At 34.0% G+C, this 23,464-nt stretch overlaps 1 long non-coding RNA gene and 1 pseudogene across 1 annotated transcript in view; both read left to right on the top strand.

Annotated features, from left to right (window-relative positions):
• The window catches only part of LOC120587454 (uncharacterized), a 158,278-nt gene that overhangs the window by 118,537 nt on the left and 16,277 nt on the right, over positions 1–23,464 (top strand). The gene's annotated exons all lie outside the window — the stretch shown is intronic.
• On the top strand, positions 14,270–14,382 carry LOC120587902 (uncharacterized; annotated as a pseudogene).

The following is a 23,464-nucleotide window of genomic DNA, read 5'->3' as shown; positions in this document are numbered from 1 at the left end:
GGAATGTTCTATGCCACAAGGCCTGGAATGGCAGCGGTCAATGCAGGGGCCCAGGCAGAAGCACAATCCCGAGAAGTGGCTGTGAAGATCCTGTCTGCCCTGAGCGTTCTTAGGCAGGTTTCCTTCATTCTTCCCCCCAGACTTGGAAATCTGGATGGCACATGTAATTGGCTAGCTGCCCTCCCAAAACAATTGAAAGCCTCGCCGAAATCTTTTAGTGAAACAGTGGTGCTCATTTAGGTCATCGACTATAGCAGCCTTGAGTTTCTAAACTAAGTATAAGCCAACCAATATTTACACCCCTCAAAACTGCTGTTTGTGAAACATTCAGACGCCTGCCTACACAATGAAATGTAATGCGACCCACATACGATAAACAACTATCATCTCTGTTAAATTATAGCACATCATGTACTTAAAAGTTAAAATTATCTTAATCGAGAAGATTTGAGTTTTACTTTTGGCAGGATTTTGTGAGAATAATAAAATACCAAAGGGCAACCAACAGAAGACCAAATCGTATGAACTCAGGATTACTTAATGAGTGCCTTTCAGATTATGTTCCTGACAGCAGGTTCCAGGATGACGAAACATTAAATGTAAATATTGACTACAAGGACAGTCAGTTTATGGCAATAAGGAATTTATAATCTAATTGATGGCTTTCCTTGGAATTATTTATCATTGAGTGAGTGAGCAAATAATCAAATAGTTATGCATTGGGTTTATTCTTCTGAGACAGCAATCTGATCATGTATAAAGCACCAGAAGACTGCAGTGGTGAAATGACTCATGGGGCAATGAGAGGTTAGTTATGTATATCAAGCCCTCAAATGCAAGACTGTATGTATAAGGGTGAAGAATGATGCAAAATTCTATGAAAGGTCAGGGGCAGGAGAAATCATGCTTTGATGGGGTTTGGAATTTATTAAGTAGATAATGAAGAATGCTGAAATCTTTCGAACAAGAAATAACTCATCATTGTGGTTCTTTAGAAGAATTAATTTGTTAAAATGGGCAAAATAAGACAATAGAGAGATTCTCTCTGTTTAGTTCACTGATCCCCAGTGCCAAGAACACTGCCTTGGAACATAGTAGGTCCTCTATAAATATTTGCTGAATGAATGAATTCCAGGGTACATTTTTGGGATGAGTGCTTACACAGTCTCATTCTCTTTATCTTTGTTTTGTTCTCTGTCTTTATTTCCCTCACACATATGCTCTCTCCTTTTTATCCATTCTGATCTCTTTCAATCATTTATTAATATAGAATAATTTTCTTGCTTAATTATTACTATAATCATTATAATTCATATTCAACAAATATTTCCTAATTATCTCTTGTGCTCCAAGATGACTTTGGGGGAATTTTCACACTTGATTACATGTAATTCTCACAATAACCCAAAGGGATAGGTATCATTGCTCACATTTTACAAATGATCAATGCCCAGAATTCAGACTATTAAGCAGAGTAGATTTTTGGTTCCAAGTCTAGATCTCTTTACACCAAAGCAATTGAACAATTCATATTGTGATTTCTTTTTGGTCTTCTTTGGTGACTGATTTAGCCACCTTACCTTAATTAAAATAAAAATTTCAAGAGATGAAGAGTGAAGATGGGATGATAGCTCTAGAAAGGAGTGAGGTTGAGGGAAGATTTATTTTCTTGAAAGAAGTAGAGACTATATTATAGTCTTGAATGAAAGAAGATATATTACGCAGTAGAATGAGGACAGTTATGCATCAAGATTATTTAAAATATACAGTAAGGAATGGAATTAAGTGCTAAAGTGGAACTTTCCTTCACTTTTCTATTAGTCTTAGAAAGGAAGAGGAATACTTATTTTTTCAGTGAAGGAACGAAGTAGAGAAATTAGCGCTCTAAGATAAAATTTCAAGTAGGGGAGGAAAGAGGGTTGTCTGAAATAATATCAGTAAGTTTAGCCACTCTATTAAAGATTCTAGTTAAAGTGACTCTAGGTTGGTTGGAAACAGAAAACTAGGGGCAATTGGCTAAAATATTAATCTCTAGAAATACAAAAGAGCCCAGTTAAACTTTATTACTTGGTTAAGAGCATGGATTATGAAGTCAAACTGTCTGAGTTTTAATCATGGCTCCTCCACTTACCAACTACATTATTTTGGCAAATTACTTCTCCCTGTGCTTTCATCTTCACCTGTAAGATGGGATAATATAGTACCAACTTCATAGGTTTACTATGTGAATTGCATGGGTTAATATCCAAAGTTCTAGGAACTGTACTCTGTATAGTATAAGCCTTAAAATAAGTGGGAGCTACTGCTGCTATATGTTCCTGTTCTCTAGCATCTTAAGTATCTTGAATGTTATTTATTCTTTTCATAGAACATGTATTTTCATTGGAATTTGTGGCTTAGCTGCAGACCAGAAGTGAAAATGTGCTATTCTTTCCTTCACTTTTACAACCGTACCCATGTACATGAAATGATAAACAGATAACTACTCTGTCCTTAGTCCAGCTGAACAGTTTGTGATTGAGTGGTGCCTTTGTTATTTGAATTGTTTTATTTTCCATGAAATAATTAAACAGAGTATTCAATCAAGGGCGATCATAGATAAAGGGACTACTTTAAAACCTTAATTTGGAACTCTGGAATAAAAGGACAAAGACAATTTATTATACTTCAAGTATGCTAAAATTGCCTAATGAGTTCTAGATTATTTTTGAATAAAGAAACTTTGGATCCTGAATTACTGTAGGAAACTATAACTAATCTATTTCCCATTCATCAATTAGTCAGTTGCTGGAGTTTGGCCATAGCATACACAGTAAACCTTAAACTTCAAGGTCAACTAGAGAAAGAATTATTTAAGCTTTGCATTAATGACAGGTTCATTCCTTAAAAACTGCTGACTTCTTTTCATATGACACGTAGACAATCTTTGAATTTTGGCTATTTTGGTGTATGATTGCAATTAGTGATAATAGTATCAAATTTGATCAGCCATCTTAGAGAATTTTAGCAAAAGGAAAAGTAATATAATATTTGCCTATCCATTATATTGCTAACGTTACTCCCTGAAAGTTTATTTTAATAAAATTTTTTTGGCATGCCAAAGAAAACTGCAGATCTGGCTATTTTTGTGACAAATGGTTAAAAAAATATTCATTGCAAAGTTTCGAGTTAAGCCAACTAGTGCTTTTCTCCCCAAATCCTTTGAAATACTATAACAACCTTCTTTTTAGTGAAATCATCTTTTAATTTTTCCACCAAAATAGACTTAAAAGTACTTTAAGTACCTTTAGGTCTTAAAGGTACTTTAAGCTATTTTAATGATGTAGAAACATGGCTTGGCCAAGAATAAAATGAACATATTATGCAAAAAAAATCCCAAAACAGATATGCCTCGAAACTTGAATTATTACTCTTAACAAGAATCCTTCGGATATTATTGTAGAACAATACTGAATTGTGAATTACTCTATTTTCTCAAGGAAGGGTTAGTTTAAAAGCTATTGTAGAAATTAAAAGGTAGGAAGGAAGGGTAAAATCATTAGAGTTAATTTAAAAAGTCACAGATTATAATAAGCAAAAAGAACTTGAAATGTTTTCAATACATTTTATGTGTGAGTAGCTATACGAAGTTTCATAGAGACTCAATGATGAAGTATAATATTCACTAAAAGTCATTTTCTATATTAATAAATGTTTATATAACATGCATCAATAATTCTCCTTTGTCTCATTTTTACTTCAGGAAAAGTGAATGCAAAATAAACTTCTATTTATACAGAGTTGTTCTTCCACTGATGTCTCAGCACTTGCAGCCAAATATTTTTGAAATAGTTTGAAATATGCTTCACCATTCAATATCTGTTTCTTCTCCAATTTTTTAAAACATGGAAATAGTTGTAGATGAGGGAAATGACTTTGAAATGTGTGACTTTGTTGTACTAACATAAATTATGACATGCACAGTTATATCTTGAGAATGAAAACTACTAATTTGTGACATTGATAAAAGCACATGCTGTTAGGATAGAAACTCTAACATTTTGTAGCTTGAATACTTACCTTCCCTTTTGCTAATATTTTGGAGCTAATAGTAAGAACTAGCTAAGACTAATGTTTTTTATAGTCCAGCTTAAACTATTTAGGGAATAAAATATTTCTGAGTGAGTTATAACAATTAATTTTACTCCTAGAAAAATAGGATAATCTAAAATAACTTCACCATCTCAACTTCTTAACTTAATTGCATCTGCAAAGTCTTTTTTTGCCAGGTAAGACTACATGTTCACAGGCTCCCAGGATGAGAATAAGACATGGACGTCTTTGGGAGGCCATTATTCTATTACAATTTTGAATATTTGTAGATCAGAAAATAAACATCGAAATGTGAAGTTCCAGATTTTCTTAAAAAACTAGAAAATCTGTCAACACTGGGTCTATACTCCCTAATTACTATGATCAGCTAGAGGTTGAGTATCTGGTAGCTCTTTTGTTGAGGGCTTGTGGCCTTTCACTTCATTTGGGATTTCTTTGCTAATTGATATTTTCTGCCTGACCTCAAAAGCATTTGAACTTTTTATCTCTGTTGTAAATGGATGCATAATTCTACTCTCAGCAGGATCTAGTATTTAATTTTCCTAAAAAATTACCTTTTTAAAAAAGTCATCTCGGATTATATTTTTGTTTCTCATGTATACTTTCTTAGTGTGAGATTTATTCTAGTTCAGTTTAGAACTTATTTCTTACTGAAAGTTTATCCATTTGAATTTTGAATGCATACTTCAGGATCATGATCCATTTTCAAAGTACAGGTAAAAGCAGGTCTCTGAGGTTGTAAGATGGAGGCCCAGTTCCTGGCCAGAGATTAACTCATCAAGATGGTGGTGCTTGGTCAGACTCCTTTGGAGATGTTGTAATGGCTACCTCATTTGCATTTTGAAACGTTAGTATATTTAAAACATAAGCATATTTGGAACATACTCATGTTTATGGAATTCATAATGGAGTGATGCAAATTCTCAAGCAGAAGACATATAACTGGAAATTTTCTGTAAAATTAGAATTTTTATTACATGTATATATTTTAAATCTGAATGGAGAAGATAATAGCTCACAAGTAGAATATTTTATTCCTGAATTCCACTGATAATTTTAGTTATGATAAGGATATTTTGTTTTTGTGAAAACCCTGATTAAGTTCAGTTTTTGTTTTCATTTAGTCCAATGAAAGCTACACTAATATACAACCTTAAGTAACATGGTGATATTTAAATTTATTTGATTGATAACAGAATCAAGCTATTCATTTGAGTTGCCAAGGCAACTCAAAGTCCATATAATGTAGAGTTATAATTACTTTGTCACATTTAATTATTATTTTTGACTTTCATAAACTTCTATCAACAAATGGAAAATTTGTGCCAAATAGAAATGTAGATTTGGGATCATATTAAAGTACACATTATAGTCTGTCATAGCAAATTTGTTTGGCTCATGGTCATTGGAGATATTGCCAAGATAACCAAAATACCAGAGATTACACATATTTCAGCTTTTATCATAGTAATATTCTCATTTTCACATCATTAAACTCATCAACTTCTTTGAGGTATATTCTTTTTAAACTCTAGACCAATATGATTTCTTACTTCTCATGCCATCTAGTATATATATCATTCTATATGTAATTAAAGAAAATCTTCTTTACCAGGAATATTGACTCCATATTCATTTCTTAAGCCCAGCTGCCTTTGTTTGCTCTTATTGTCCTGCATTGGTAATCATTTCTATTACCTTATTCTCATCATCTTTTGTGAACTCTCTGAAATAAGAGATAGAATTGAGAAGACAATAAGATAGAATGAAACAGAAGGATAACATAAGTTCAAAAGAAATGCTCACAAATAGAGCATAGTGGGGTGGGAGGCAATAGTCTTTGGAGTAAAGACAAATAACTGGAACAGGAAAATATTAAGATATATAATTACAAAGAAAAATTCTCTTGAACTGATATAATCAATAGAACTGCAGATCAAAAGAATACAATTTATTCCCCCCCCCAAAAAATAATAATAATAATCGGTTGTAAACCAAATCCTGATGAGGTGATTGGACTTCGGGAGAAATGAAGGACCTCACCACCTACAAAGAATCACTTTTAGTGGACTATAGATCTAAATATAAAAGATGAAGGAATAAATTATTTAGAAGAAGCATAGGAGGATATCTTTATGACTTTGGGGATAGTAAATATTTCTAAGACACACAGCTGCTAAGTTTAAAAGAAAAGATCAATAAATTAACATTAAGAACTGCTTATTGCAAGTTAACATTGAGAGATTGAGAGTGAGTGGAAGAAGATATTTGACACATATATATTACATTAAGGTCTTATATCTGAAATACTTAAAAATGCCTGCAAATTAAACAATAAGAAAAGTTAAATAATCCAGTAGAAAAATTGGCAAAGAGCTTGAATAGACACATCACAATAGAGAATATCCAAGTAGCTTATAAACTTATGAAAAAGATCTCAACTTTTGTTAGTCATCAGAGAAGTTGGAAATTAAAACCAAAATGTGATGCCACCCTACACCCACCAGATTAGCTGAAATAAAAAATAATGCCAGGTGTTGGAGAGGATGTGGAGCACATAGAACTCTCATAGTCTATTGACAGGAGTGTAAATTGGTATAGCTTTGTGTTTGTTGTAAGTGTAATTGGTACACTTCAGAAAACTATTTGTTAGTATTTAGCAAAGATGAACATAATCCATACACTATGGTCCAACAGTTTCACTCCTTACTATATATATATATTCAACATATGTTTACCAAAAGGCATGCACAAGAATACTCTTAGCAGCACTATTTGTAATAACCCTGTGTTGGGGATTGCCAAGACCACCTTTGGGTTCGATGAATCACTACAGGACTCACAGGCCTCGACAAGACCAGAGTTATGCTCATCAGGGTGATTTATTATCGTGAAATGATACAAAGCAAAATCAGCACAGGAAAAGGCTCATGGGGCCAACCAAGTCCAGAGGAAACCTGGTGCAAGCTTCTAGAGACCTCTCCCAGTGGAGTCACATCGGACCACTTAACTCTCCCAGCAGCAAGGTATGACAACATCTGTGTAGTGCTGTCTACTGGGGAAACTCATTAGAGACTCAGCACTCCTGGTTTTATTGGGGGTGGTCAAGTATGCAGCCTCTGCCTGGCATAAACCAAAATTCTAGACTCCCAGGGAAAAGCAGATGTTCACATAAACCATATTGTTTTTAAAAACAGTTTAGGCAGAGTGAGCCACTCTTAAAATTAGTGTGGTGGGAAACCTTCCAAAATCCAAGTTCTCCGATGCCAACCAAGGGCCAATAGTATATGCAGGCCTGTTTAAAGATAGGAGTCAGACCTGTTATATTAACTTTTTTCTGCACAGCTCCAAACTGGAATTTACTCAAAAGTCTACCAATGGTAGAATTGAAGAATGGATAAACAAATTGTTATATATTCATACAATGCAGTATTACACAACAATGATAATTATAATTCAAACTCTTATGCAATAATATGTGTGAAACATGATGCTTAGAAAAAGAAACCAGAAATAAAAGGATATAAATTGTATGTTTCTATTTGTATGAAGTTCAGAAGTAGGTAAAATTAAACACTAGTATTTGATGTTCCCTGGGGAGGTCATAACTGGAATAGATACAAGAGTAGCTTCTGGGATACTGGTATTGAATCCAGTACTGATATTAATCTGAGTGCTGGTTATATGTAGCTAGTAAATATTCTTTGGGTCAAGCATACAGAATTTGTGCTCTTTTCAGTGTTATGTTATATTTCAATAAAATTTTACTGATAAAAATTTTTAACCTAAAAAAATAAATAAATAAAGGCTCCAGCATATATTTAGGCAAAAGAACCAGGATGTTTAGAAAGCAAATAAGAATTTTCTGAGAGTACTTCTGTATAATATTAAAATAAAACAATAATAATATGTACAATTTAGTGAATATGTATGCCAGGTACTCTATTGAGTTGTATTATATTGCTCTGCACTGTCCTGTATGGTAGCCACTAGACACATGGGCCTACTGAGCACTTGAAATGTGGAAATTCCAAATTTGTATATGCTATATGTATATGCTGTAAGTGTATGATATAGCTATATGCTATAAGTGTAAAATACACACCAGATCTTAAAGACTTAGTATAAAAGAATGCAATCTTATTAATATTGTTACATTGTTTACATGTTGGAACGATAATTCGTTACTGAACATATTGGATGAAATAAAATATATTGTTTAAGTTAATATTAATTGTTTTTTTTTTACCTTTTAAATGTGACTCCTAGAAAATTTAAAACTAATATGCGGCTCATATTTCTTTTAGATAGCACTAATATAGATCATGTCATTATTTCTTACATCAAACCTGAGAGTTAAGTAGTAGTGCATTTTATAGATGAGAACACTGAGATTTAGAATAAGAAGCAAAAGTTATGTTTTTTGTAAAGATCACATAGCAAGTAACTAGAGAGCTAAAATTAAATATATATGTTTATATATTTATATGTATTTATATCTAAGGTATTATCTCCATGTAAATGCAACAGAAAAACTTTCTTATGTATCCAAAGGCTCAAAGATACATTACTTACATATCTACCTTACCAAAATTCCCATTTAAATACTCAATTCATCCAATTTAGGGAAAAAATGAAAATAAAGAATCTTTGAGTGGGGAATTCATCATGTGAAAGGGCTGGTCATAGGTTGTGAATCTATTTAAAGATAGAATTGAGTCTGATTATTGTCATATGTAGAATTATAAAATAGAAATTATAATTCCTTAAATAAAACATAGTTCTTGAATAAAAAAATTAAAAAAATTTAACAATAGTAGTGATTTCAAAATCCCAGAACATAGAAGCCAAAACAAGGGTATGTGTAAGGAAGTGAGACAAGGTATAGGAAATGTGTAGTTCAATAATTTTTTCACATTTCTTAGGAGGAGTTTAATAGATATGTAATTCCTGAACTTGATAAGCTGAAAACTATATGCTTAAACAATGTCATCAAAAAATATAAAAGTAAACACAGTGGAACTAAAAACAGAATTCATAACTTACAATTCACTGAGTAGATATGAAAAATATAGACAATTTAACTAAAAGAGAGAAAACTGAATATAGCAAAGAAACAAAAATAAAATAGAATTTTGAAAATAAGATGAATGAAAGATCAAACAGCTATTTTAACAATAAAAGCAAATGGAATAAACAATTTAAAAGGATTGAGTTGAAAGAAAAAGATTAAGCACAGAAATATGAAATAGGCACATTTACTATAGCTTTACTTTGGTAAAAAGTAATGTGCCTATTTCATGTTTCTACTATAGCTTTACTTTGGTAAAAGTAAAGCTATAGTAGCAAAGCTATATTTAATGACCTCAGGTATCTAATTCCCTATGCTTTTCTCATGTCTACTTTTTAGAGTTCTTAGGATCTCAAATCCTGTTGGCTCTTTAGTATGTTTAATCCATTGACAAGCAGCAGTATGAATTAGAAATGTTAATGTATCAGTTTAGTTATCCCTGTTTATTTAACTTGTGTCTGCATGTAGTTTTGCTTTAGAATGCAATAACAACTTTGTTCTTAACTGGAAGCATTTTAAACACTGTTTATCTTTCCTAGATCTTAGCCTCCAATTACCTGGAAACAAAATGAAGACAGTCAGAATAAAGGTACGGATACCAACAGGAAAACAATAATTTGTATTCTCAGTATAATAGCCACATGTATCCCTGATGTGGAGATCATTGTTACTACATGTTTGCTTTTGACTGAAATTTTCTTGCTTTATTTTGAGAAAATTCTGAAATAACAGAATTCTAGCTTCTTATTCTCTTGAATTTTTTATACCAGTATCCCAGGCCATAGCAGCCTTGAGGTATAAAGTTAGTCTCAATAATAGTCAAACAATAGAAAGCATTTTTTTTTAGGTGTGATCCCACCCGCTCTTTAGGAATGCCAGCCCTCTACCACTACATACTCCTTTGCTCAGCAGGTATTTTTCTTCTACTTCACGTACAAGTACTACCATCAACTGCAAAATATCAGCCATTCTTTTCTCTCCTACTTCATTGTGGTAATGTTTTCTGTCTTCCCAACAGGGAAGTTTGTAATTCATGCCCACTCAAGACATTGCTGTAGAAGCATGAGAGAGAAGTTGCAGTTGTTTTCTGGAGATTAGTGCTTAATGCTACATAAGCATACAATACGACATACATTATATATGATACATACTGTATTTATATAATTTTAGTGTTGTTAACCCATTCTGTCGTTGATACAGATTTAGGTGATTACTGGTTTTTGGCTATTAGGAATAGTTCAACTATGAATATTCTTCAGTCTGTCTTTTGGTGAACAAATGCACATTCCTTACAACCTGATTAGCTTTTTCTAGATTTCCTGGATTATTTGACTTTCTGACTGCCTAGCTTGGTCTACTATTTACAGAGACCCAGTGATTGAAGAGGACACTCTGAATTTGGAAAAACAGGAAGGAACTGTAGATTAGGCAAGTGTAGACCAGATTGGTTATAAGCACAAAATACTGTTTGGATATAAGATTTTGTTGCACTAAATCTTGCACATGAAAAAGTCTGAATGAGGAAAAAAATTTTAAATTTAGATTAGAAAGAAGCTTTCTTCAAGATGGCTTCATTTAGTAGTTCTTTGATAGAGGTTTCTTACATGCTAAATCATTTAGATAAATATATTTTCTAATAAATTAGTATAAACCTAATTTATATAGGAACATATTTTTAGCTGAGTTGACTTAGAGAAAACCCAGGTGTTTGTCTTGTTTTGATTGAAATTTAGAATTTATTTAATTATAGTCCTTGAATATTATCCGTGACTTACATCCTGGGAATATTTGTGCTGGGTAAGTGAGAATTTCTTAGCATAGGAGACTAGAGCAACTTCATATGAAGTAGCTTTCAGGACTAATGCTGACTTACTTTCATCCTGAGATCTGTTTTTCATATGTTCAATGATGTTCCGCATTCGTTCTGTGGCAGAGCTGTACCGTTGGAATTTTGGGAGGCTTTCTACTGGGCATCAGTGATTTCCTTTCCTAAACTACAAACACGACTGCCCCTTCTGAGGAGGAAAGCAGACAGGTTTGCCTTGGCCGAAGTCCAATGGCCTAGAGTCAAGCCCTTAAGTGCTTTTTCAAGTGCCTAGTCTGAGTTGTCTGAGAATCAGTCTGCTTGGTAGCCTAAGAAGGAAATTACCCAGTCATTTCTGTTCTGGCATTTGCTAGTACACAGATGTTTCTTTTGATTCTGTAGAACAAACTTGAACTGGCATTTTTCCTGAATAGGAGGATACAACTGGTAGGAGATATAAAATATTTTTCATTGACCTAGAAGTATGAGAGACTATATTATGAAAAACCATACTTGAAAATATTTTTATCCATTAAATGTTCCTTATCTGTGCTACATAATAGTGTTTCTAACACTGTTTCTAACACTAAAAGCTTGAAATTCACAGATATCTGTTCTAGTGTTTCTTAGTATATGGGCTACAGCCCCAGTCCTATTAATTCTGCATCTCTGGAAAAGGGGCCTAAGAACTTCCATTTTTCTCAATCATCTCAGATGATTCTGATGTACACTAACATTTTTGGCCATCTGGTTTAAATTCTAAAGCACACTTAGCTGAATTTACTCTACTAGTTAGACTCTATTTGAGAAGAGTAAATTTAAATGGTGGTAAAATGATAGTGACTTACCTGATCAGCTGAACTAATTAGGCATTATTTTAAATGCTTAATCCTAGTAAACTAGATTTTTTTTCCCCAAGGCCTTAAGGCTACAACTCAGAATGGACTCAGGTTATGGTGTCACTGTATCATGAACATGTTCATATTTTAAAAGATAAATGCCCTTCAACTTCAGTCTTGAATAGATCCACATGATAGAAAATTCCATTCAGTAGACAACAAAGGTATAGTGGGGTATCAGCATTATCAGTTTGTCAAATTTTAGTCCAATGTTTACAGTATTGCCATGTACTATTTTTTTTTTTTTTTTACCTTTGTTGCCATAGAGGAACAGATAGGGAGAAAAAAGAGTGAAAAAGGTGAATTAATTTTTCTTAAGAGCATGACCTATTAGAATGAGAAGTCTCTATTTACAAGAATCAAGAACTGCTCCTATCTAAATTCTATGTGCCTTTTTTTCCTTTGCCTAAATATAAGCTTATCTAATTGCTTTTCTTGAATAAACACCTTTTGGTGAAGAAGTTATAATGTTTGGAATTAGGCCTCATATCAAACATGTACTTTCAGTGTTAATGTTAACATGACCATTACTCTTTTTTTTTTTCCACGCTCCCAGCCTCTTACCTTGGAGATTCAGGTTCCTATGTATCAGTGAAAGATAGGGTCTTAATTATATCCTGATCGGCAAAATAGAAACCAAGTTTTGCTACTATTACATGGTTTAGGTCTTTCTCTATTTTAAAAAAGAGCTGGAATAACTTCTCTATACTCTGTCAGCTATTTACGATAACCTTTACACTGCAACAAAAACATGATCATAGGTAGATTTAATCTTCCACAAACAAGCTGAACTTCAGTCTGGTTTATGCTGTAATTATTTTTCATAATTTGGAGTGTTTAAGAGTATAAATATTATATTATCATCTCTATTTCGAATTCTGTCAAGCTATAGTATAATGGCACTTAGCCTTTGATAATTATGGAAATGTGAATTTATGGGCTATATTTTTAGTCATGATTCTAGAAAGTTTTCTTTTTTATGAATTTTACAGACTTATTCGTTCATTCATTCATTAACCACTTATTTTAGAGCACTTTTTATGGGTCAGCCACTCTTCTTTCATGCTGGGGATATAACATTGAACAAAACTGACAAAAAGTCCTGACCTTGAAGAGGGAAGAGACAGGCAATGAAAATATGAATAGTATGTTAGAAAGATGTAAGTGATATGGAAATAAGTGAGCAGGATAAGAGGGGTGGGGAGGGCTAGGTGATGATCCTTATGCTTATGATCTTGCTTGCATACCAGAGAGCATCGGAAATGATAGTGGGATGCTTAAATATTATTTGTGTTGGGTCTTTCACCTTCTGTACTGTAGCTACCAGTGGTTTATTTTCTAATTTATAACCGTGATTACTCATATGTTTCTAGAATCCCCCACATTTAAGATCTTCCTAAAATATGTTTTTATCTGAAATAGTCTATTTGGAAAGTATATCTAAGTGAAATTCAATTTAAAAAGACAGAGACTGAAAATAGTCTCTGTATTGCTAATGTGGGCATGATTGGCATATTAAAACTCAGTAGAAAATTAGTATTTGTCTTTTTTCTTTAATGCACTGAATTTATGTTAAAACTATAAACTTAAGATACATTTGAAATTATTCCAAGGGAATTTTCATACAAATTTGAGTTCTCTCACTAAGGAAATTTCTCACTAAGAAATTAAGCAACATTGGAAAATGACTTAGTCTCTTTAAATCTTGTGTTAAGGTCTTAAGACAACATGAAGTAAATGGCATTTTGTCAGTGTTAGACATGAAGATAGGCTACCCAGGACCCCCTCCAGGAGAAGCTTTGTTACCCAGCTGCAGACCGTCTGCTCACCTGAGGTCACATCTTTCTTGTGGCAGCCCCAAACCAGTGACAGCCAGGCAAACACGAAGGCTTACCATTTCAGTGCCACGTTGCCCATTGTTTTGAGCCACATGTGTTTCGCAATAACTAGCTACATGATTTTCAGGGACCCCCCTGTAGGGAGCTAAAGCTCCCCAAATTCAAAAGAGTGCATGGTTTATCTCGGGAGGCCTGCTTGCATAAAAAGGAAAAGGCTGGTTCTGTGGAATTCCAGGAAGAAGAAGATTAAGTATAGATAAAGGGAGTGTCAAAGGGAGTGTCAAAGGAAGTGTCCATTGTACCTTGATCTTCAGGATGTTACTTTAATTATGTTATCTTGGGAGACTCAAAGGAACAGATTATGTATAAAAAGAAGGATAAGAAATAAACTCGGAGAGACAGTTGTGAGATCTGTTCTCCCTCCTGCACCCTGTCTGTCTTCTCTTTTTTCTCAGTCCCCGCTCCCCCATTCAGGTACCCGGTTTGACTTGGTCGGCTGGTTTCCGACACCCCTTCCCTCCCCCCCCCGTTTTTAAAAGTTTTTAAAAACTTATTAAGAATTTCAGTGCTTACTTGGGCAGCACATATACTAAAATTGGAACGATACAGAGAAGGTTAAGGTTAGCATGGCCCCTGCACAAGGATGACACACAAATTCATGAAGCATTCCATATTTTTAATTTGACCTCAAAGGCAAGAGAAGTAAAAGCAAAAATAAGTGAGTGGGACTACATCAAACTAAAAAGCTTCTGCTCAGCAAAAGAAATTGTCAACAAGGTAAAGAGACAGTCATCTCAATGGGAAAATATATTTGCAGGCAACACCTGCGATAAGGGCCTAATATCCAAAATATACAAAGAACTCATACGACTCAATAACAACAAAAAACAAATGATCCGATCAAAAAATGAGCAGAGTACCTGAACAGACACTTTTCTCTACAGGACATACAAATGGCCAACAAACATATGAAAAGATGCTCAACATTGTTAGCTATTAGGGAAATGCAAATCAAAACCACAATGAGATACCATCTCACACCTGTTAGAATAGCTATAATCAGTAGGACAAGTAATAACATGTTGGAGAGGATGCGGAGAAAAAGGAACCCTCATACACTGCTGGTGGGACTGCAAATTGGTACAGCCACTATGGAAAACAGTATGGAGTTTCCTCAAAAAACTAAGAATCGATCTACCATAAGATCCAGCAATCCCACTACTGGGTATTTACCCCAAAGCTTGAAAACTCATATTCAAAAAGATATTTGCACACCGATATTCATAGCAGCATTATTCACAGTGGCCAGGACATGGAAGCAACCGAAGTGTCCTACGATAGATCATTGCATAAAGAAGCTGTGGCAAATATATACAATGGAATATTACTCAGCCATAAGAAGAAATGAAATACTGCCATTTGTGACAACATGGATGAACCTCAAGATAATCATGCTAAGTGAAATAAGCCAGACTGAAAAAGAAGAAAATCACATGATATCACTTACATATGGGATATAAACCTAAAAGCAACAAATGAATAGGACAAACAGAGACTCAGGGACATGGACAATGGACTAGTGGTTACCAGAGGGTAGGGGGTGGCAGAGAAGAGGAGAGGTAGATGGAGTAAAGGGGGTCAAATCTAGGGGAGAAGGGAGAGGGCGAAGTGGGTAAAGGGGATCAAATATATGGTAGCTGAAGGAAATTGGACATTGGGTGGTAATCACAGAATAGAATATATAGAAGTCAAATAATAATGTACACCTGAAAATTATAATTGAATTAACTAATGTTACCCCAATAAACAATAAATAAATAAAAATAAAAATTCAAAAAAAAGAAAAATAAAAAGTATCAGTATAAGATTTATCCAATTGCATAAAAAAAAAAAAAAAAACCACTATCATGGAACAAATCCTATACAACAGAATCTGGATCTAATCAATGAATTTTCACCAATACTATTGATCGTTGGGCCTGCTCACGATGCCTATTTGGCAAGGTTTCAGAAATCCTACAGTCCTCTGACTGTTGAGAGTCTTCCATACTTCCCTTTCTGACAAGGAGAATTTTGTGCAGACGTTATTTTACCATTGAATATTGGAAGTTTGTGGAAGGAAGACAATTTATCTTTAGTTCATAGTTTTTCATATTAGAAGCCACAGCCAGATCTGTTGTTGAAATTAGTATGAAGTGCACAGATATTCTGGAATTTGAGCTGGTTACAGTGACTAAATGGGTTTTTAGATCGTTTCTTTTGAGGATGATTGACTGTATTATATGTTTAAAAAATGTACAAAAACAGGATATTTGGCAACAAAACATGAATAAAATATGTTTATAAAAAAAAAGAAAAGAAAAAGAAAAAAAATTTCAAGAAGATGACAGCAGAGTAATAAACCAAGTGTGAGCACTTCTAAGAGCGAGGCCATCTGCACCCACACAGATCTCACACCCTTGAAGCCAACACTGGCTCCACAGCGCCTTATGTGCATGGCTGAGGTATTGTCTGGCTTACATTGAAGTTTCAAGCCCATTCTGTGCCTTCTACTTGTGTAACCAAGCAGGTTGCTTACTTTTTAAAGAATCTCAAGTACTAAATTTATAATAAAAACTTTAAACTACATACTTTTCAGGTTCACTTACAGCTCTAAGTACCAGAACATAAGCACCTCTAGTATTTTTCATTATGTTTTGTTTAAGTTACATACAAATGTTTTACAGTATAATCTCCATCTTCCCACCTAAGCGATGATTTTATTCAGCCATTTTCTTTTTGCCCTTACACAGGGAGTACCTCTAGATGCTGTAGGGCCTGAAACTATTAAAGTTATTATTTACTTAGAATGATAGAAGAAATAATAAATTTGAATATAATAACCTGATAAACACCATAAATATAGGAGTTTTTTTTAACCGAGTTTTAACTAATGTTTTTTAAGTTAATGTTTTTGGCTTCTAGTAGGATGCTTCCTTCCTTTAATATTTGAATTTTGGTATGATCAATTATTGTGAAAAATACACAAAACTAACCTAAAATTAAGGCATAAAGAAGAACAATTTAAATGAATTTTTAAATAGCTGCTCTTTTTTGTATTCAGCTATGCAATTGTACTGTATACATTGACTGATGCGTATGTGTGCAGTAGTTTTGTTACTTTCTCAAGCATTTTTGCTGCATTGGCTAAATTTTGCATTGTGTTTCTTCTGAAAGCAGCATACTGTTAGAATAAGATAAGACAGATCTACTAAAATATAACCCAACACATTGAAATGCATAAAAGAAGCATTTTTACACCCTGAAGTGCTTCCTGTTGTTACTGTTCTTATGGGTTGCTCCCTATAAATAGAGGTAATTTATAATTCTATTCCATGCACTTCCCACCAAAAACCAGAAAGAATGTGTGGTGTATTTACAGTTGTGCGCACTGAATTATCAAATATATTTTATATAGGATAGAACTCCATTTTGACCAGGCATCAGTGGGAACCTAATGCTCCAATTCAGTTGTCCATAGCTGATGATTGGAATTTTCCACAAACTAGTTTCTGGTTTCATACATTTCCAGTCTTGTATTTTCTCCATTATCTACATACTATTTCATTACGAGGCACCACCACACATCATGTTCATGTTATATGTGAATTCTAGCCCTGAACCTTTGCATTGTGATGCCTGGTCAGTCGTCATAGGTAGGAGTATTTCTGGAAGCCATTTCTACATTGGGCCACTAGCAGTATCTTAGCTATATGTGGAATGGACTATGAATAACATAAATATATACCAATAAATCAAAAATAAGTATATCTCCAACTCAGCATCTTAATTAGATCCCCCAAATGCCTTCGGTCTCCCCAACACTACTGGACCATGAGGGAAAGAGTGACAAAGAGGAAGTCAGAGTGGAAAGTAACCTTAATTGATTACAGTTAAAATATTTTTTTTCAGATTTTCCAAAAACTATTATTATGCGAAAACACTGCTAGGGCACATGCCAGACCTCAGAAGGATAAGTCTACTTGGCTCCTATACTGATTATAGATATGGTCTTATATAAGGAGTTTCTGACCTCCAGTACTGGTGTCTTTCTATGACAACATGATGCTGATGTCATTCTTATTTCAGGAAATAAATAAATGCAAAGACTATATAGAGGTGTAGAATATGAGTCTTTGTTCTAAAATAGGGAACTAGAATGTTAATTTTTTTCATAAGAATTGTTTTATTAAATCAGGCAAGCCCAGTGCAATATTGTTATATAGATGCTTACTGTCACTGTCCTCATCTCTTCTTTTTCATACTCTTTTAAGGTAAATTTCATCAAATTTTGTAATTCATATTGATCTTCACTGATCAGTGAAGTATCCAAGGGCCTGCCCATGTTTTTCCCTCGGACAAATTTAGACTTTATTAGATCCATTCGGTGGTAATAAAAATATACAATGTGCCAGAGACAATGCCAAGGGCTCAAAGTATTATTGAGCTTATTTAATCCATAATAACACTCTGAAGTTATATTACAATTTTTCCCTATTTGAAGAAATGGAGACTGAGAAAGCCTAGATAGCTAGTAAGTGACAAAGTTCAGAATTAGAATATAATTTGAATCCAGAGTTTGTGATCTTAACCATTATATGATATTATTTTTTCTTTAGAATCCTACAATCTTCTCTCCAATGTGACTGCTATTTAATTTGATAATTCATCCTAGTGGCATGTATAACCTTTACTGTAGCACTATCACATTATAGTTTTTTGTTGCTTATGAACTAGATTTTGAGATCTCAAAGCAGCAGTTATTTAGTTTTTTCAACTTCGAATGTTTATCCTTTAGCTCCTAGAGAAAAGAATACTGAATGAATAAATGAGTTAGTGAATTGTTGAATGAATCTAACAGCAGCCAGTGGAGATTAGTGGCTTGACCTAAAATGATCACGTCTATAGAGAATTAAAAAAATAAATGAACTACTAAAAGTTGGTCTGCTTTATATTGTCAACCTCCATTGGCAATTCTAAACAATGTCAGTGACAAAATAATCCTCTCTACCTGGGTTGATCATGCTCTCTCTGCCACTGCACCCAAGCAATTGATCTCAAATTAGTTTACTAGATCTATATTGGGATTGTCTTGTTTCTTAAGTCCATCAAATGCCTCTTGGTTTCCCTTTACTTTCGCCTGCATAGGTTCCTATCTCATGCAGGTTTGAGTCTATTGTTCTCAAATGTACGCACTTGTACATTGCCATCTAGGTTTGTTGTGAATGTGTTTTTGATTTACTCTCTAGCTCCTTTGTCTGTTTTTATGAAAGTTTTTTGGAAGATCCAAAAATTATGTTGTTCCTACTTATGTCATCTTTTCAGGATCCCCCTCCTATTTTTAATTTTAATCTTTGTCAGTATGAAATGTGAGAATGGTACCTCATTGTTTTTAACTTTTCATTACTCAATTTGTAGTAAGCCTACAAATTGTCCAGTTAGTTTTTCTTTTGTACATGGCCTATTCATAGTTTTGCTCATTTTTCTTCTGGATTCTTTGCCTTTTTTAATGGGATGTAGGAACTCAAGATATAAAAATCTTCATTAGATAAAGAATCTTAATTCTTTATCAATCATATGTAATAATAATACTATAATAATAACTAATAATTTAACAGTGTGGCATTTACCATCTAAATTTATTTTGACACAATGTAGTTTTAAACTTTAAATAAATCAATGTCATTTTTTTTTCTATATGTTTTTTGGTTATGTTTAGAGAGACCTGCCCACTGGTTGTTGAAGAGTTTGGTAAGTGTTACTATGAACAATATTTAATTAATGTCACTACGAGGTAAAGAACAGTGAAATCTTGGAAAGCAGCACATTTTCTTAACATGAAATGACACCAAACAATTTTATTCCCATTCATAGATGATCTCTACATGCTCTAATTTATTAAACAAATAATAACAGGCTTATGTAGTACTTCATAATTTAAAGATTTTTGTCACGTATAATTTGAGCCTGACAATAATTTACATACTTAGAAAAATAACTTCCTAAAGTCGGCAGCGATGGATTTCTTTTCCAAGTAAATTCTGCCTAGTTATAAATCTCTCTTCTAGTTAAAGGATCTGAAGGTCAGTATTAACAACTACAGCAAAAAAAAAAAAAAAAAAAAAAAAAGAAATCATGGCTAAACCAGTTATCAGACGTTTGCCAGGAAATGGATTGTTTGCAGATTACTTGGCATAGATCCCTGTAAAAAAGCAAATCTTTTGTCCCACTTTTTTACTCTTTTCCTGCCTGCTCTGTTCCAAAGAAGCAAATGTTTAGATACGTTAGAACGATCAAAATTTGTAGTTTATACCAATCTGAACAAAATAAGTTATAAAACCTGATCGTATTGCAATATTACCCATTTTTTCTGCAGCTGACAAGATCTTTATATTTTTCAAAGTATTATAGAAGATCACCCTTTTTTAAGGGGTTGTCCCTGTTTGATATTAAGTTAAAAGTTAAAGAAAGCCATAAAGCTTTTATGCAATTTGGGGAATTTTTTCTTGAAAAGAAGTTTTTTGAAAAAATGTCTCTTTAAATCAAAGTTATCAGTTCCTATGCTGCTGTAATTCTGGTGAGTCAGAAACAAACCATATTTGGACTTTCAATTTTCCACTTTCAATGGCTTCCTCTGTCTTTTTTTTTTTTTTTTCTCCAGCTCAACAAATGCAAAATATTTTAATCAAGTGAAAACAGACGAAAATGTGACTCATTCTACTCGGCTAGGGATTGGTTTGCTTATGTCATCCCATTTTCTGCCGCCAAATCATTCTAAGGCATATAATCAATCTAGGGGATCCTGCATTTCAGTGTAGGAGCTAAAGCAGTTTGTTCTAAATTCTCTTTATCTCCCTTTCCTCTCATCTTTATGTTTCCTTTCACAAAAAAATAAAAAACTCTTGAATAGTTTCATACTTTTCTTCTGTGTCATACCACATACATTTCCTTTCATCCCTATGTCTTCATTCCACTGAAGACTGTTTGCTATTCTTTATGTAGAAAAAAGAGCCGTAAGGTTTATACTTAGCTTGGAAACTCTGCTCACTCTCTTTCCATAGCCTCCCTTTCAGGGCAGGCATTGCCATCTGCTTTCATTACTTTATGAAGCATCTTTGTTCTGAGAGCTCTGAAATCCTTACGTCGATCATTAAAAAGGACTGGGCTCAAATTAAACTTTGAACTGACATCACTCCTCAGAAGCCCCAGAAGCACCTTTAATTCAAAATATTCAGCACTGAATTTGGGCACCCAAATTCATAAAAACTGAAATTTATAAAAACTGGAAATTTTATAAAAAGTTTTCCATTGTAGTTAATAGTTTTATAATCTAACCCGTCACCAAAAGTAAGTCTCAGAGGTCTATTTTGACTCCTCTCTCTCCATGATTCTTTCTATTGAATGAGTGTTCAAATACTATTGCTTTTTTCTCAGATGTTATTCAAGAATTCAATCTCTCTTTAGTTGTTCAAAGAAGGACTTTGGAACAAGAAGAACAGGGTTTAAATCCTTTTTCCACCATTACTATTCGTGTTGATTGGGCCTCAGTTTTCTTGTATATGAAATGGAAATAAATATAGACTTAGAATAGCTCTTGGTATTATTTAAGTGGTCCATAAATGCTAGCTGTTATTATTTTTATCATTAGCATCACAACAGCTTCACTGACTTTATCTCTTGTCTAGAATATTGAAATGGTCTTTATAACAGGTCTTCTAACTCCAGTTCTTACCACTCCTTTTTCTAATCCACAGCAAAGTATTTATATCAGTCAGAGTCCATTTGGAAAAAAATAAGTCGCAATAGATATTTCACCATAGGGAACTGAGGAGATATTGAATAATAGGTAGTAGAGGACTGAAAAAAAACCAGAAAGACTAACCAGAGGAATAACTGCAGAAGCTGCTATCACTCCTAGGGTTGACGAAACAGGGTATGAGGCTGGGGTTTTCAGAAACTAGAATGTTAATGAAAGGCCCTGTGAAGGGGACTCAGACTTGGAGGAAGGGGTACTCCCAGAAAGATACTGGTCCCTCTAAGGGACCTGATGAGGCTGGCTGTTGGAGAGCCAAGAGAAACCTGAGTGCCATGGTAGGGTGAGTGACAAAAACACAAAGCAAACAGAGTCCCTTTTCCCTTTTACCAGTTTTCTAGTTTCCCTTCACTATCTACTATTGATAAAATCTAACACAGAACCAGATGGCAAAAAAGACTGATTGACAGGGGCGCAGCAGTCACGTCCAAAAACCGAGAATGGATGGATGGACTGGAGAGGCGAGTCAATAGCTTAATAACAAATACAGCATGCTTTCTAAAATACAAATCATCTCTTCTTCTCAATTTGGAAATATTCAGTGGCTCCTTGTTACTCCTGAAATAAAGTTTAGACTTGTCACACTCTTGTCAAAAACTACACTTTCATCTTTTTCCAATCCTCCTTTTCCTCCCTTATTACTATCCCCACTCTATCTCCTAACTTCCAGTCTCTGCTTCACCATGCTCTTTGCTCTACAGTCTTTGATTTGTTCTCCTGAACTATTTGATACTTTCATTGTTTTCCTTCTCTTTCCTCTTCTGACTCCCTTTATATTTGACAAAATCCTATTCATCATTTGTGAATCAATTCTTCCGTTAAATCTACTTCCATAGATTGTTTATTCATTCAAGTCAGTGTGTATTGACCCCATATTATATTATAGACATTGTGCAAAGGATTGTACATACAGAGATGAACCAAGTGCCCTACACAGAGTTGCCTGAGTGAGTAATTTTTGGATTGGGTTGGAGAGACATAGGCAGTAACTGGCAAAAGAGGATGATTGGAGGAGAAGAGTAATGAATTTGGTTTCAGACAAAGTTGAGTTTGATATTCCTTTGAGATATCCAGGAAGAAAATCGAGAGGACTGTTGTATTAATGAGTGTGTAGCTCAGAAGTAAAGACTAATTGGAAAAGTGTATTGACACTCTAGCATGCACATTCTGATCAAGGTCCTGGGGAAAAAGGAGAGGAAAGAAAAGAAGAAGACAATGGCTAAGTTTTTAATAACTGCAACAATTAAAAGCTAAGGCGGAGGAGATGACCCCAAGAAAGGGAGAAGGAATGATCAGTTAGGCAGTATTAAAAACAGAAACAGTGAGAAAAACATTTCAAAGAGATGGAGTAGCAACAGCGTTGAGTGCTGCTGAGATTTACTAAGATAAGCATGCAGACTTTTGTCCTGGACCTACTCACCTCATCAGTGATCGCAGGGGGATCCTTTTTAGTAGAGTTATGATCCTGCCACACAGAGTAAAGTGAAGAGTGAGAGAGTGAAAATAGAGAAAGCTAATATAGAGAACTTGTTTGAGAAATTTGGCCAGAATGAGAATTGAACCAGGGTACTTATTTCTTTGTATTACAGTTATTTACCAGTTTTCTAACCAACTATTGTGTACACTTCCTGTGGGCAGGTTATTGATCTTTGTAACCTTAGCACTTATACCAGAAACTGGTATCTACTGAATGTTTGATAAAAATTATATGACTGATGAAGGTTATTAAAAAGCATTAATCAAAACTATAAAGTAACAGATTGTCTTAGTCTCTGGGCTGCTTTTACAAAATACCACAGACTGGTTAGCTTATGAACAATGGAAATTTATTTCTCATAGTTTTGAAGGTTGGAAGTCTGAGATCAGGATGCCAAATGGGCACATTCTGGGGAAGTTCCCCTTCTGAGT

Source organism: Pteropus medius, unplaced genomic scaffold, assembly GCF_902729225.1.
Source record: "Pteropus medius unplaced genomic scaffold, Ma_sr-lr_union100, whole genome shotgun sequence".
In the NCBI taxonomy this organism is placed as follows: Eukaryota; Metazoa; Chordata; class Mammalia; order Chiroptera; family Pteropodidae; genus Pteropus; species Pteropus medius.
This window is presented reverse-complemented; position numbering and strand designations above follow the sequence as displayed.